Below are 15,464 nucleotides of genomic sequence, written 5' to 3' on the forward strand. Positions count from 1 at the left end.
CTTCCTGCCCTACCACCACCACCACCACCACCATTCGCAGTCACTGCTTGTCTCTCAGCTTGCCTCTCCTCTTTTTCTATGACAGATGGGTGCCTCAGAGGATTTCTGTTTCTGTTTTCTCTCTATCGCAGTGCATGTCCTTTCTTTGGTTTTCTAGTTTTCTTCAAAGCACACGATGGTGGTCATTCATGCATGCACACATTTGTGATGAATGTGTGTCAAACATCTGTCTGTTTAAATGTGGCTTCATGACTGTAATTGTTTTGCTGTCTCTGAAAAAAATGCAAAAAAAAGGTATTTTAGACTTCTGACTGTGAAATACGTGCATGCTGTTAATGGTTTTAAATGTTAAAATGAGTTTTAAGATGTTAAAAAGAAACCTCAAATTACTGCTTAACAAGTAATGCTATTTGTTCAGTTATTCAAATTGGTGCTGGATTAAACCTCCTCGTATGTGGATGCCAAGTTTGGGTTGAAGTTTTTTTAGGTAACGTGTTTATAAGTGGAGTCAAATATAACATATTTGATTGAAACTAAGCAGAAAGTAAGTGTCTCTCTAACTATTATTCCACAGTTTTAAAGAAAGTGATCTGGATCTACGCGAAAATGTAACAGGTTTCCTTTTTTGCCTATCCTCCACGTCTCTAAACCATTTTCATCAGAGTGATAGTTTTTGAATCATCTTGCTAACAGACAAACGCAAATGGTATCAGTCGTACCGATGCCTCTGCACTGGAATTAAAGTAACAACAACGGCACACAGAGAGTGATCCAAGGACAATGTCCTGCTTCCTAATGTTCACATAAAGGATTTGGAGGTGTACCAAAAGTTAATGAGTACTTCAGTGCCCGAGTTCCACCTTTTCACCAAGATTTTTGAAATTTGGCTGTGTAGTTTATTCTTATCCTGCTGACAAGCAGGCAAACACACTGGACACTTTCTTATCTTGGAGAAGGAATAAAAAAGCAAGCAGGTCATAATCTTAAGGAATTGTGCTTTCAACCACTTTTAAGAAAGCACTGCTGGGCTAATGCAGCTCCAGTCTTGAGATGACATCACAGAAGAGAAAAAGTCCTTGAGCTCCAAGGACCATTAGATAACTATATTATCCAAGCTAGAAATATGGATAATTATATAATATTGTATAACTCAATCCTGTCTGGTTCTTTATATACAGACGAGATCTGAACACTTGGTATGCATTTTTTTAGTAAATCAAGTAATTCCATAATAAGTGAATTACTACTATTACTCCTTGGAAAATAGTTCTCAGTGTAAGCAGAGTGTAACAGGTCTAAATAGTGCAAACATCACTCCAAGTCAGTGAACACACTTTACAATAAATGCGTCCAGGTGTGATCGCAGATTAAGTCACCTGAAAACACAACTATTACCAGTGGTGCACAAATAATCATGTGTTTCCAATGTATTGAAGACTCAGTTCTACAGAGTGCTGTATGATCTGCAAATCTGTTGCACTGAGCTAATAGCTGTATAATAATCCTACTGCTTATCTCTACAAACATCCAGAAGGAGCAAATATCTTCTGATGTTTTACCTTTGCAGAGATGTCAAATCTGTCCTCAAAACAGGATAAATTGCCTGCCACTTCAGGCGTCAGTGGTGACTTCCTTGTTTGCATCTCATTTTCTCACTAGTACCTGTAGCCGCTCGCCCATTCCTCGCAGCCCGTTGTGCTGTTATGATGTAGTTATTTTTGGATTTGCAGGATAAGTTGCACTATATGAGAATTTTTTTCATGGCACACTTGTAATATATTTATATATCTGAAAAATAATTACTGTATGTTTAACTGAACTGATGTAATATCCCGCATGCTTCAGTTTAGGTGAGTAAAATGTTAGTATTTATGTTACTTAGCACTAATTAGCAGGTGTCCGTGTGATACACCTGCACAGTCTATGGATGAAGTGTAACCCTATAACTAAGCACTGTAGCTTTTCATTCACATATGATCGCCGCTTGAGAGCTCACAAGGTGATGGTAGGTGACGTCATCCTTAAAATAAAATGTATCTGTGAATATATGTTCTGTTTTTCACTATGGCACTCAGCCAGATCTTTAAAGATGTATCCGTGTTTCCTCTTTGGGGTCAGTATAGTGTGTAACTAGTCTATTAGTGGGTGAAAAACATTCACAGTGACCATTTAGCCTCAACTTTTGCCCCTCACAAGGCCCTCGGGGCTTGACTGTTGAGAGAGTTGGTTTTAAATAAAAATGAGACATGGGGAAATCTTTATGCTTATCAAAGAACACAAATTGGTTTCTGGTCAGCGTGCGAATGCATGTTTCTCCTGAAACTGACAGAATGAATTCCGGTGTCTGCGATGTGTTAATGTGAGAAAGTGAGAAAAGGAGGGAAAGTAACGGAGAACTGCGTTCAGTTACATCTGAGCACAGGGCTGATCTGTCAAAGTATATTCAGAGACTCTTTTAAAAAACATAGTGTAGCCTCTCCTTCTATTCTATACTCTGTTCACATTTTTCTTATTCTATCTCATTCTATGCTCCCCTGCATAATCTTCTCTGTCTCATCCTTTTCTTTGCCTTCATCCTCTGATTCCATTTCCCTCCCTTCTCGGCCTTCTTCATCTCCCTGTGTACTGCTCTATCTTCCATCTGCTCCCCCCCACCAACCCACCCGGCCCCCTCAGCCCCCCCCCTCGTCATCGCTTTCCTTTCGTCTCGACACCTGACAGAGAGAGGATCCAGCAGTAAATCTCCTAAAGCACAGTCATCCACCATTGTTCACACCACAAAGCTGGAGAGGTAGAGAGAGAGTGAAGAAAGATAGTGAGATGGGCGAGGGAGACATTGAACGGTAGTTTGTTGAGAGGGAGAACAAAAGATACAAGATAACAAAAAGACAAACAGACACAAAATGGCCTGAGACGCAGGCGGTGGTGAGGGGGAAACAGACACTGATGGAAGTGCTAAAAGAATGATGGAAGGGAAGAGACAGTGCGGGAGGGAGATAAAGACACAAGCTTTCACTTACTGTAACTCACACAGAGCAGACAGTAGTCCATCCTTACACACACACGCACACACACAGACACGCAGAGTGTGGCACTTAGCAAAATGATTAAAATTCCCTTTGGGTCAGAAGACATCCTTCCTGCCCAAGCAGAGAGGAATGTCTTGGACTAAGCTCCTTGGGCAAAAAGCTCAAACTTATGGAGGCCCACCACTCAGCTCTCGATGATTCACTTAAAGCTGCGAGTCTGCGCATGTATGTGTCAGCATGTACAGATTTGCGTACATGCATCTCTCGTCTGTGTGCTTTCATTTCTGTTTACGCACACAGATCTGTCCTTGTGCATGAGTCTACACTTGCATTCGTTTCTGTGTACTTGAGATTGTGTTTCTATGCGTGTAAGTGTGTGTGACAGCGGGCTGGGCAGAGTGTCCATAGCCGGTGGTTTATGGCTGCTGAGGTCTGATTACATTGGTGTGACTGGAGGGGTGAGCAGACTGGTAGTTCTATCTGTCTTCTGTGTGGCTGACTGAACAGACATACAGCGAATGGAGGCGACTCAGCCAGAGACACTTGGCCTGCCTCCCAGAGATCTTGCAGAGTTACAGCCACATAATGGATTCACACAAGAAAACACATCTGATTCATACTTGATTTGCAGGTTCTGTGTCTGTCTATGAATTTGATAATTATTTAAGTTGAAAGTGTTGACCCATAGTGACTGGGGAGTTCGACGCTTGTGTTTCACACATGCAAATCCACGCGTAACAATATTAAAATAACTACCTTTTCTTTAATGCTTCACACTTGAGTGGGTCCAGTGATCTCTCACAATCAAGTTGGGGTCAAGTTAGAGAAAATATTTTTATACAATAATAATTCATCATTCTGCTCTTACCTGACTGTGTTAGCAGGCAGGCAGCACTACCAGAAGCAGATAACCCCCGATTTATGACACTGAATCGTATGAATAAGATCTGAATATATTTACTGGTGAATAAAATTTCACAAGTCAGTTCTATGGGCAAGCACACAATATAATTCAAACAAGCAAATGAAAGAAACACTTGATTATCTTTCCTCTTCTGCACATGCAGAACATCTCTATTCTATTCTAGATGATACTGGCTTGTCATAGATATATGGTTATAAATGTTTAGTCGAATGATCATCTTACCTAATAATCTCTCATTTACTGAAACAGTTCTAATGTATAAAAGCAGCAAATAAGTGCTTTATTGAAGATGGAGATAGGAAATGCATGCAAATGTACACTAACTTTTAACTAACTTATTAAAAGTCAAAACAAACGCGCCTAATATTTTGTTTTCACAGATTTTTTTTTTTAACTTTTCAGAATTGCTCTCGCTACATTCAGTATATCATTTTTAATTAACAGCCAAATTTTTGTGCCAGCAACTGCTTAAGTAAACTCTTCTGTAGCAACTTGTATTACTGACTCAACAATGTGAGCCTCCACTCTCCTTTTAAGTCTTATGTTAGATTTTGGACCAGGGAGTTTGGTTCACTTTCACTTTAGAGCAGCCTGAATGTTAAATTCAGTGCAGTTAAATTTTAGTTAGGAAAAAAAAAAGACTGAAACATTCTCAGGATCGCAGCGAGCCAAGCTAAGCTGTAGTAATGACTGCTAAAGCAAAATGTTGGTAATGTTGTACAGGTACCTGGAACATTCCAACTATGATTTTAATTAAGTTTCAGAGTACTGATGTGAGGGTCGGTCTGTTTTAACTTTGCTTAAAATAAAGGCAAGAAGTTGAAATTCCCTGCAGCTGTTAGTTTCTTTTACATTTTTAGCGCATTATGATCTAAAAATATATATATTTTTGTGTTATTCTTAAAAAAAATTTCTATTCTATTCTATTCTGTTCTAATTAAGCCACTTCAAGTCAATTTAGTCCAAAGAGTCTGAGCTTTATATGGAATGAGGTACTGTTTGGAGGTGGCCTTGCTTAATGATACCCATGGTGGATTTATGTAATACACAGAGGGATAAGACAGAGGTAGCATGTTTTATCTTGCGACTATAAGTGTGCACTAGCAGACTGCTGAGAGAGGTAGAACTGACAGAAAGAGGAGAGAGGGGCTGGTAGAGATTGTGAAAAGGGGGCAGGGGGGTGGAGGGTTGGGGGAGTGTTGAACAGAACAGAAGGCTAGATGTTGTTACATTTACTGAAAAACAGCTAAAAACCCTCTGTGCTCCGGAACTTTGAAGAAGAGAGAGGAGAAGGGACAAAGATTGGGCCAATAGATAGGCGTGCATGAGAGAGCGAAGGTGAGAAATGAGAAGGAGGAAAGTAAATAGACATGAAACCAAGAGCAATTGAGATGGAGGGAGGGGGTGAAAGGTAGAAAGATGGACAGTGATGTATAGGTGTGCCGAGCGGTTGAAGCGCAGGTTTACTCCCAAGTGTGTGCAATGTATGAAATTAGAAAGAACAATGTGACGTAAAGTGATGAGGGAGACTCGGATGCCTGATGTTGTTTCTGTTCGCTTCCACTGCATCGGAAGGGAACACCTTCCACTAGTGTGTTTGTGTTTGACAGAGCGAGAGAGGAGAAAAAAAGACAAGTAGGCAGCAAGAGAGGGTAATAAAAGGAAGATAATGAGAAGGGAAACTTGTGTGTGCATGCGTTTTGCGTGTGTTAATGTGCAATCACATGTGCACGTGTGTATAAGTGAGTGCACGTGAGTGTGTATATTCGATTTCATGTGAATCCTAAATGTGGATGAAAACCAAGGCTTTAGGATTTTAATCAGCCCCATCTGAACGCTTTATGGCGAGTCTGAAAAGCTTTCATGTAGAGTTTCTCTCACGCTCACACACATACACACGTAGGCATACACAAACACACATAGCATTCCCTCATGCCTTCTGTTCTAAATTTACACCTAACACGAGCAGGAGAATGGGGGAAGAGGAGAAGCAAGGTAAGAGAGCGAAGAAAGAGAGTGGAGGAAGAGTGGTGGACGAAAGAAGTATGGGGGAGGGAAAAGGACACGAGCAAAGAGAAAGTACACAGGGGAGGTAAAAGAAGTGTAGACAGAAATAAGGGGGGAAGCAAATCTAAAAGGAGAGCAGAGGGGGGAAAAGAGAAAAGGAGAAGAGCCAAATTTGATTTAGACAGCGGCCAGGAGACATGGAGAAAGGGAGGGATGGAGAAGTTCGATAGACTCGGGGAGAGAGGAAGGGAGAAGGACAGCGGTATATTAGTCAAGGTGTCCAGTCTATGTATTGCCTGCTGTGCAATACCACCCCTCTGATTTACTCTGCCGGGTGACTGATGAGAGGGAGGAAGAGAAGGAGGGATACAGAGATGAAGGGATGAGAGTGGAGGGAGGTCTCGCGTCTCGCAACGAGCGTTTAGGCCAAATTAACGGCACCTCATAAATTAGACTAACAGCCAAATCGGAGGGGCTGGATGGGAGGGGCTGTGTTTGCGTGTGTGTGTGTGTGTGTGTGTGCAAGCGTGTTTTTGTATACACAACTAAGTATGCTTTGTGCATGTATAGTATGTGAATGATGACATGTCAAAAGGGAACAATTTGAACCAGTGCAAACAGATTACTCTGATAAAGCAGTGATATCCAGCCGCTTACTCATGCAAACACAATCTTCCCTTGATTACTGAACACACTGAAGCCTTTTCTCCTGCACGGTGCGCTCGTAAACTGAAACACTGTTACACATCGAGGATGCTGAATTTAAGTTGCCCACCTTTTTCACTAATAGTACGTTTTACCGTAAAGCAGAATTAATGTGAGATGCATTAGACTAAAAAAAACAAATTAACCGAATTACATGAATTACGTTTCGTTAATAAAATAGCAAGGACATATTAAATGTAAACGAAACTCAGTGCCTGTGCAAAATGTTCATAGACAATTCAGTTTGGTTTTATTTATATGGCACCATATTGTAAGGTAAAGATAATAATGTACAATAAAACAGAGAAACAGAGAAAACCCAACGATCAAGCGACCTCATTTGAGCAAACACTTGGCAACAGTAGGGAGGAAAAACTCCCTTTTAACAGGAAGAAACCTCTGACAGAACCAGGCTCAAGGAGGGGGTGGCCATCTGTCGCGACCGGTTGGGGGTGATGGGAGGAAGACATGTTGAAAAACACTCTGAGGGAGAGAGCCAGAGATTAATAATAACTAATGATTGAACGCAGAGTGGTGTGTAAGCACATAGTGAATACGTAAAGATGAATACATCAGTTAGATGTTCACCTTTTCATTTCGTATAACACCTTCGCTCCTAGCAGCTAAAGAATAAAAAATGCTTTCACAGGCTTGTTAAGGTACTCGATCAGGGGGAAGTCGAGTTCTGGGTTGAATGTTGAAAATTACGATGATTTCTCGAGAAATCAACATTAAAATCAACGTTAACCATTAACCCAGACTGTGCTCTCAGGTCTCTTCTGTGTCTAGTTATCTCCCCCCTGCCTACTTTTTCTTATATAGTAGTACGACATCACACTCCAACGTTGTTATGACTCCAGTGAATCAAATAAACACAACGGATACATTTAGTCCTTTTCAAAGCTGTTAGAAGTATATTTTATGGGTGATGGGGGTTACAGTTGGGGATGTTCACCTCATATAAGGCTTGGTGCAATTTTTACCCCCCGTTATATAATATATGTTTTATCCTACCTTTCAAGCTACACACAGCATAAATCCCACCTCGTATACGTTATTTATGTCACTCCCTTTACATTCTAAAGAAATGTTAACTCTGTCAGAAGTGCAAGCACTTGCCGATCGTTGTGTGATTACAGTACTGCTGGACAGAGTGAGATACTAATACAAAAACACACACACACGCACTTATGCACGCACACTAACCCACCCACACACCAATCTTGGCAGTGTAGAGTTGATGTTCAGAGTGATTAAAGTGGCATGCTTCTGAGTGTGTCACCTGGGTGCTGCTGTATCTTAAATCAGGACAGTGGGGCTCAGATTGGGTATTGACTGGCCTGCAGAAGTCTCCATCCATCACGCTGAGAAACGATAGCAGCGAGGCCGCCCTGATGTAGCCATATACCACTGATGTTGCTCGCTGGCTGGCTGAGGTGACGTAAGGTTAGGGTTATGGCACAGACCCTTATTTATACTGCGTGGTGCGCAGGCAGAGAAGTGAAGCACACGGCCAGATGTGGACTGACAGGCAGTGCGTCTGCCGTCAAGATACGGATAAGCACATGTTCACAAGCTAACGCGAAGGCAAGCGTACCTGTGACAAGCACAGGCTGACAGACACATGCTCAGACATGCAGCAGTTATAAGAGATAAGGCTTCCTGTTCTGTCTCCATCCTGTTGTCTCTCACTCTCAGTGACATAAACATACACGCACAGACGAGCACATGCACACACACATGCACAGACGTAACTCTCTGTCTTGAGGGTCTGAGCAGCATCTTTTGACTATGTGCCTAATGATAATAAATGAGCCATCATGGGTGGGGAGGGAGGCACTAAGTCATCCCCTTCATCGACAGGAGGAAGACTGGGAGCCCCAAGGTCACCCCACTGTCAGCATCACTCTCCCTAATGACTTCTCCTGCTCCAGCACATACACACATGCATGTGCACATACATCGGCACGCACAAAGTGCACCCCACCATGTTCACAGTCATATACCTCTCACCTACACATGTGCATATAAACAGAGATGTGCACACACAAAGAGTGTTATAGTAGCAGGAGTTGTATAGCAGAGCTGAATATCGCAAGGAAGGGTATTAAGCATGCAAGTCCGACATGAGGCTTTTATTTTGAAAATGTTATTTTTCTTTCATTACTTTCATTTGGGATTAAAAATATCATTTAACTTAAACAAAGTTAATGTTTTGATACTAGACGTACCTGGGACATAGTGTCAGGCAGGGCAATCATTTCAGCCCGTGAGTATATGTTAAAGGAGAGTCTGAAGAGTTTTAAAGATGTGAAAAGTTCATATGGTCACAAAACAGGCTAGATTAGAACATTTCTGAGAAGTCAGAAAAGGTCAGCTGAATTTGCAATATCAAGATGTGTGTTACTAATCTTGTAATCTTGTTAATTACCTAACACTAAGCCCCCCTACCCCTGATATTTATCTTCTGACCTTTTGGATTGTGAATCCCCAGGCTGCAAAACACTCCTCTAATTTTCTATAATTTCCTTAAAATGCACAAATATTCTTCTTTTTCTACTCAAAAACATTTTTAACAGTCTATCAGTCCATTACTGTGTTAAGTGAGGCACATTGTACCACTGCCCTCATGGTGCAATGTGTACAGAATATCACCAAGCAGCTTTCCCCTTTAGCAAAACAGCGCTCGATCAGATCAGGAAAGAGGAAGACAAGCAGTGGATAACTGAAACATGTCTCTATAACCTTCCTGACCCTCCTGACTTCCATCCCTCTCCCTAATGAGCTGCCATGCACTGTCATCTCTCAGAGGCACAGATCAGAATTCAAATCCATAGAGGGTGGCCAAGTGAATTCTTCCAGCCAAAAGAGACGAACTGAAGCATTCCAAACCAGCGAACGTTATTAGCGCTGTACTAAAAATGTAAATTTGTGGGAGAGATGAGGCATCAGTAGACACAATGGAGAAATGAATAGGAACGTATAACGCCTTCACTTTTAACCGTGGGAATTTTTTCACACACACGCACGCGCACATGCACATGCATGCATACATGCACGGGCACACGCTTACATACGTTGCAAGTTTAGGCTGGAGCTGTAGAAAGCTAATTTGCACCACATTGAAATGCATCTCAATTAAAGAGAAACACATCGAGGTGCCAGGGGAGGAGAGAGATGTGAGAGAACGGGAGGGAGGAACGGGGTGTGAAACAGATAGTGTGTGAGAGTATGAGAGTAATAGAAGGCTGGGTGGATTGGGGGGTGGGGGGTGGATGAGCTCAACTGGCAAGGGAAGAAGAGAGGGAGAGGAAAAACAGAGGAAGAGAGAGTATTTTCATCTCCTTCTCTTGGAAAAACATCTCATTTTGGGATGAATCAGATTTAGAAAGGGTGTTAGGAGGTTCAGGCGCAGCTAAAATCCTAACTAACTTCAGCCTCGTTATCACCACCTCTTTGGTTTGGTGCCAGTAAGCCAGGGCTGTCCCTGCAAAAACTGTGTGTGTCCGTGTGAGTATGACTGTGTTTGTACTCAGATATTTTTAAGCCCAAGGCCATGTTCTGTTTGACAGAATGGGTGGAGGATAAGCAAAAGACACAATGAGGTTTTACCTAAGTATGTAACCAAATGTGACTGTGGGCCTGCATCAATGAGTTTTTGGTGTTAAATTCTTCATTCCTCATTGTCATATTTGTCCACACTGAAAATTAGATAATGCGCATAAGTACATGTGTGTGTGCGCTGTTATGTGTGATTTAGTAAGTGTGCATCCGAGAGAACAAACAACATCCGGAGGAAAGGAAAAAAAGAAAAACATACCCAATCTGTCACATGGAAAAAATCAGGATTTGCTTTGTATGCCTCTACCATTTTGCATGGGTTGTCATGTTCTAAAAAACTGTGGTGATGCTCTCAGCCCACCATCTTAATAATGCCACCAAATACAAGCAGGGACATTTGTCTTGCTGTCAAGATACTTAACTTCTTCCTTTAACCTGGTGTTTGCCTCTGCTCAAAGACACTAGAACTTGCACATATCTCAAAATGAAAAGCACTGTGGGAAATGAAGTGCTTTTAATCTTCTTCTGTTTTAAGATGTAGTGCATTACCATCACAGCATCATAACCGTGATGTAATATACCTACCTCCTTCAGCGTGAGCGATAATCAACTGGTCAGCATTATAGCTATCATTAAGAAGAACCACAATAGGACTGCCATCATCATCATCATCATGACTGCCATCAGCGGCAGCATATCAGCACATCATCTGAGACTACATCTCATTTTCACCTGACGAAAAAAAAACTGATGGGGGTTATAAAGGCTAAATGTTTGGCTCGTTGCATGATTGCCTGTCCACGTCTACAATGAGGTTCAAATTCTCCACTGAAACATCTGTGTGAATCCCAGAACTGAAACTCATCTAAACAGAGTGCAGGAGGCAAATTGAGGAGGTACGACAGAGGACACTTTCCCACTGAAATGAATTTTCTTTGATACATTATTACTGTTACGGTAAATGTAGCTAGACAACACGAAATAAATTCTGATTATTGAATATCCGGCGGCAAGACGGTGGCCTTCGTGCGTTTTCACCTCGGCTTTTCGGCCAGTGCAGCGTAAGTGAACCCCAGCACTTTCCACTCATGTCACCTAAGTTACAAGCTGCCTTCATATGTGTTTAAATCTATGCTCTTGTTTGGTCAGTCCTCTTAGCCTCTTCTTGTTTATGCTTGCAGGTTGTATAGCTAAAATAAGCAGTGGCCTTCTTTCATATACACCTCAAGCTGGTGACAAGCATGTCAAAGCCAAAAGAACCAAGTGTGTTTCAGTGAAGACCCTGACAGCTAAATATATAAATATATAGGCTAAAAAGAAAAACTGCTTACATGGGTTTTCTTTTTTCCTTCAATACTTTGAGTTAGCATAATCTCTCCCCCTCTCTCTCCTTCTCTCTGTCCCTCTTTTCTTTATGCTCACTTATTCTTTCCTTGCACACACATGACTGAGCAGATCCGGCTCACACAAACAGCCACTAAGACCCACACACATCGGGGCACACACATTCTGGGTCGCATGCTTCACAATGACAGCCCCATACTGTACTCGGACAATAAACCACATCAGAAAACTACTCAGACAACCTCTGAAGGCACTTTGTCTTGTCTTCGGTGTCTTTATGGCCTCTCAATCTGGCCTTGATGACACCGCTTATGAGCCTTTAAGCAGCCCTCTGTTGTGCATGGCCTGACAGATAGAGTTGTCATTACATTAAGTAGGGACTCTCTATTAGTGCAAATGGTGGCACATAACCAGATAATCGGCTGTGGACAGCAAGTGTGGCTATGTGGGAGGTGAGATGCTAACGGATGGTGTGTGGGAGAGTAATGTTTTATGTTGGAGGAAGTGTGATATTTCCATTATAGACAAGCTTAATTGATAAACAGGACAATAAAAGCAGAAAATGGCCTCATAGATTTGTGCCTACAGCACAGGCAGTTGTACTGTAGGATGTCACTATATATATAATGAGTAGTAATGGCACTGACAATAATAGCATATTAAGTAGAGGCTTTAGAACACTATCAGATAATGTCATCATTGTAGGGAATAAAAAGACTAATAAAATCCCCCTCATAAAAAGGAGGGAAGCAGCGCTTTCCCTGAGGGATCCCTGCGTTCCTTTCTTCTCACACTCCTCACTCATCTCACCTAATCTGCCCCCCACCCCCCAACTCCCTCACCCGGCCGGCTGTATTTTACTCTCACCGCCGTCCGTGAGTGGAATACTGACACCACTTCTAATTGTCACAAATAGCCACGTTTAAGTCCCATGCATAATAAGCGAGAAGTTAAAATGTAGAGGGAGCAGCGGAGGAGCTGCGCTGCACACGCTCGTTTTCCGCTTTTGGCACAAAAAGACAATTCATAAAACACTTCTTGAAGTATCTGATGGTGATTATTAAAAGAATAAACCAAAAAGAAAAAGACAAAAGTACTCGGTGTTTCAACACACTGCCGATATGGACCATTACAGCGAACCAGAATGGGGCACTTTGGGATGTTTTCCGCAAAAAATGAGGAAGGGAAAAAAATCAAGCAACAATTCCGGTCAAAGTGTACTCACCACAATATCCAGATCAGCGCACGGTGTATGGAGAATCCCGAGGAGTTTCCCGTGTCTTTCTTCGCCCCAAGTTGAAGACAGCGATCAGATGCGGTCCCACAGTCCCGACTGAACTGCAAAGAGAAAAGGTAAGACCACATTGACAAAAAAGCACGTCAGCCAGATTCCCACATCTCGGGCGGCAATCGAGGTCAATCTCCCCCCACCTACCCACCCGAAAAGTAGATCAATAATTACACACGTATAGCTTTGTAATCCGGGGCTGTACCTCTTAAATGAGGCGGGATGACCACCAGAGAGTAAAAGAGACCGTTAAAGGACCGGGAAAGGCAGCGGCTGTCAGATTTGACTTCAAACTGATGCTGACGATGCGCACAGAGATAAGCTCCGGAGGGGTGAGAGAGAGAAAGAAAGAGAGAGCGAGAGAGGGAGAGAGAGAGAACGAGAGAGAGAGAGAGACGAGCCCACGGAAGTGAATTATAAAAATTCACCACTTGAAAGTTTCTCTAGTAGGTCGAAATATGAGCACAGAACATCTTTGCTCCAGAAATGATATCACAGGAGCCGATGGAAGGCTTAAAACATTATTTCCAATTCGACTCGGGCATGTTTAGGGTTGCACTAAAAATGCTACAAGAATAATAATAGTAATAATAATAATAATAATAGTAATAGTCAATATGCACGCTCTAACCACAAGGGGCTGATGGTCTTGCCAAACACACACACACACAGACACACACAGACACACACACACACACAGATTAGCAATAATTATACAGCCTGCCAATTATTTCCCTTACACAGAAAGTCTGACTTGGATAGGATAACACAAAAAGGGAAAACGAGAGAGAGATAAAGAGTAATAACTATATTTCATACACAATTCATGTTCTACAAGGTACAAATGTTGCTTTAGAGAAATCTGGGATCTTTCAGTAAACCTTTTGTACCTCAGTTGATGAAAGTTCTGGTGTCAAAAAAAGTTTTAAAAAAGTAAAACACAAATCACAAATGCACTGTTTCAAATATTTACATATACATTATGTAATCATGTGAAACAGACAGTACACCCTCTTTCTGTTCTAAGACTTTATCTCTCAGGACACAAAAGGGAAAAATTATCTGAGTCTTATCAGGTTATCACACGTTCCGTTTATTTAATCAACAAAAACTAAGCCAAAATTCAGAAGGGGGGACAGAGTGCATGCTATGGTTTGTAGAACCACCTTTAGCAGCAATAACTTGAAATAATGGGTTTCTGTATGACTTTATAAATCTCTCACATTGCTGTGGAGAAATTTTGGCCGACACGTCTTGACAACATTGCTTGAGTTTATTGAGGCTTGTGGACATTCATCTATGCACAGCTCTCATAGGGCCCTGCCACCGCTTGTCAATGAGGTCGAGTTCTGGACTTTGACTGGGCCATTGAAACACCTTGATGCTTTTGCAGTTGTCACTGATTTGCTGCTGTGCTTGGAACCATTGTCCTGTTTTGTGACCCACTTTCCGCCAAGTTTTATCTGTCAGGCAGATGGCCTCACATTTGTGGAGCTGTGCACTATGGCCAAGCATCTCCACTTTGGTCTCGTCTATCCAAAGGACATTGTTCCAGAAGTTTAGTGGTTTGTTCACATGCATCTTTGCAAACGTAAGCCATGCTGCTGCATTTTGTTTAGACAGAAGAGTCTTTCTCCTGGCAGCCTCTCCAAACAAACCATACGTGCATATTCTTTCTAATTGTACTGTCATGAACTTTGACATTTCACTTGCTAACTGAGACCTGTAGAGTCTGAGATGTAGCGTTTGGGTTTTTGCAATTTCTCTGAGCATTGCTGCGTAAGACCTTGGGGTGAATTTGCTGGGATGTCAACTCCTGGGAAGATTGTCAGCTATACTGAATGTTTTGTGAACAATCACTCTCACTGTAGAATGATGGACTTGAAATTGTTTGGAAATGGCCTTATAACCCTTCTCAGATCGATGGACAGCAACAATTTCTAGGATCATTGCTGATGTTTTTCATCCTTGGCATTGTGTTAACACACAGTCGAATGCTCCAGACCAGCAAACTACCCAAACATTGCAGGTGATCAGTTCAGATGATCAGTACAGCATCTGACTGCTGCTTACCCTCTTAAATCCACCAAAATCTATAACAGGGGCATTTCATTTTAACTTCATTTTGCCCTAATTTTCACTAAATAAATAATAACACAGTGTAATATATCATGTGTTGATGTTCATCAGAGGTTGTATTTACCCAGTTCTAAGACCAGCTGAGGGCCAGATGATTTTAAGACAGCTTGAGGGCCACAACTACACATTTTACATGAAGGAAATCCTGTGTGTACATGACAAATGCAAGAAAACAAACATATGGTGTCACAGCCACAATGTATATCAAATGCTATATATGCTTAAATTATTCACACCCATTATTCACACCTTCATATAAGCTTAAAGTGATTACTTCCAAAAATGCCCCATGTAAAAATGTGTTTCATTTATCTGACTGTCATCCCCACCCCACAGGTGATACTTTATATCTCCCTCCGGGCTTGACTGTTGTTCCACAGCCAAAGGCGGGATCCCCAGAGAACAAACAGATCTTTGTACTGTGGTCAAAAACGGCAGAATTATTACAGGGGTATAACAATGATAG

General features: G+C 41.8%; 2 protein-coding genes across 17 annotated transcripts in view; one reads left to right on the forward strand and one right to left on the reverse strand.

The window, feature by feature from the left end:
* The window catches only part of ptprdb (protein tyrosine phosphatase receptor type Db), a 153,965-nt gene extending 141,061 nt beyond the window's left edge, over positions 1–12,904 (reverse strand). For all 16 annotated transcript variants that reach the window (XM_084931199.1, XM_084931195.1, XM_084931205.1 and 13 more), the window contains exon 1: positions 12,797–12,904. The gene's annotated coding sequence lies outside the window, so the exon portion shown is untranslated. The remainder of the gene's footprint in view (positions 1–12,796) is intronic.
* LOC146385469 (uncharacterized) overlaps positions 12,835–15,464 on the forward strand; it is a 50,715-nt gene continuing 48,085 nt past the window's right edge. The window contains exon 1 of the mRNA XM_084931207.1: positions 12,835–12,924. The gene's annotated coding sequence lies outside the window, so the exon portion shown is untranslated. The remainder of the gene's footprint in view (positions 12,925–15,464) is intronic.

This window comes from Perissodus microlepis, chromosome 6 (genome assembly GCF_051167445.1).
Source record: "Perissodus microlepis isolate ML-2025 ecotype Zambia chromosome 6, ASM5116744v1, whole genome shotgun sequence".
In the NCBI taxonomy this organism is placed as follows: domain Eukaryota; kingdom Metazoa; phylum Chordata; class Actinopteri; order Cichliformes; family Cichlidae; genus Perissodus; species Perissodus microlepis.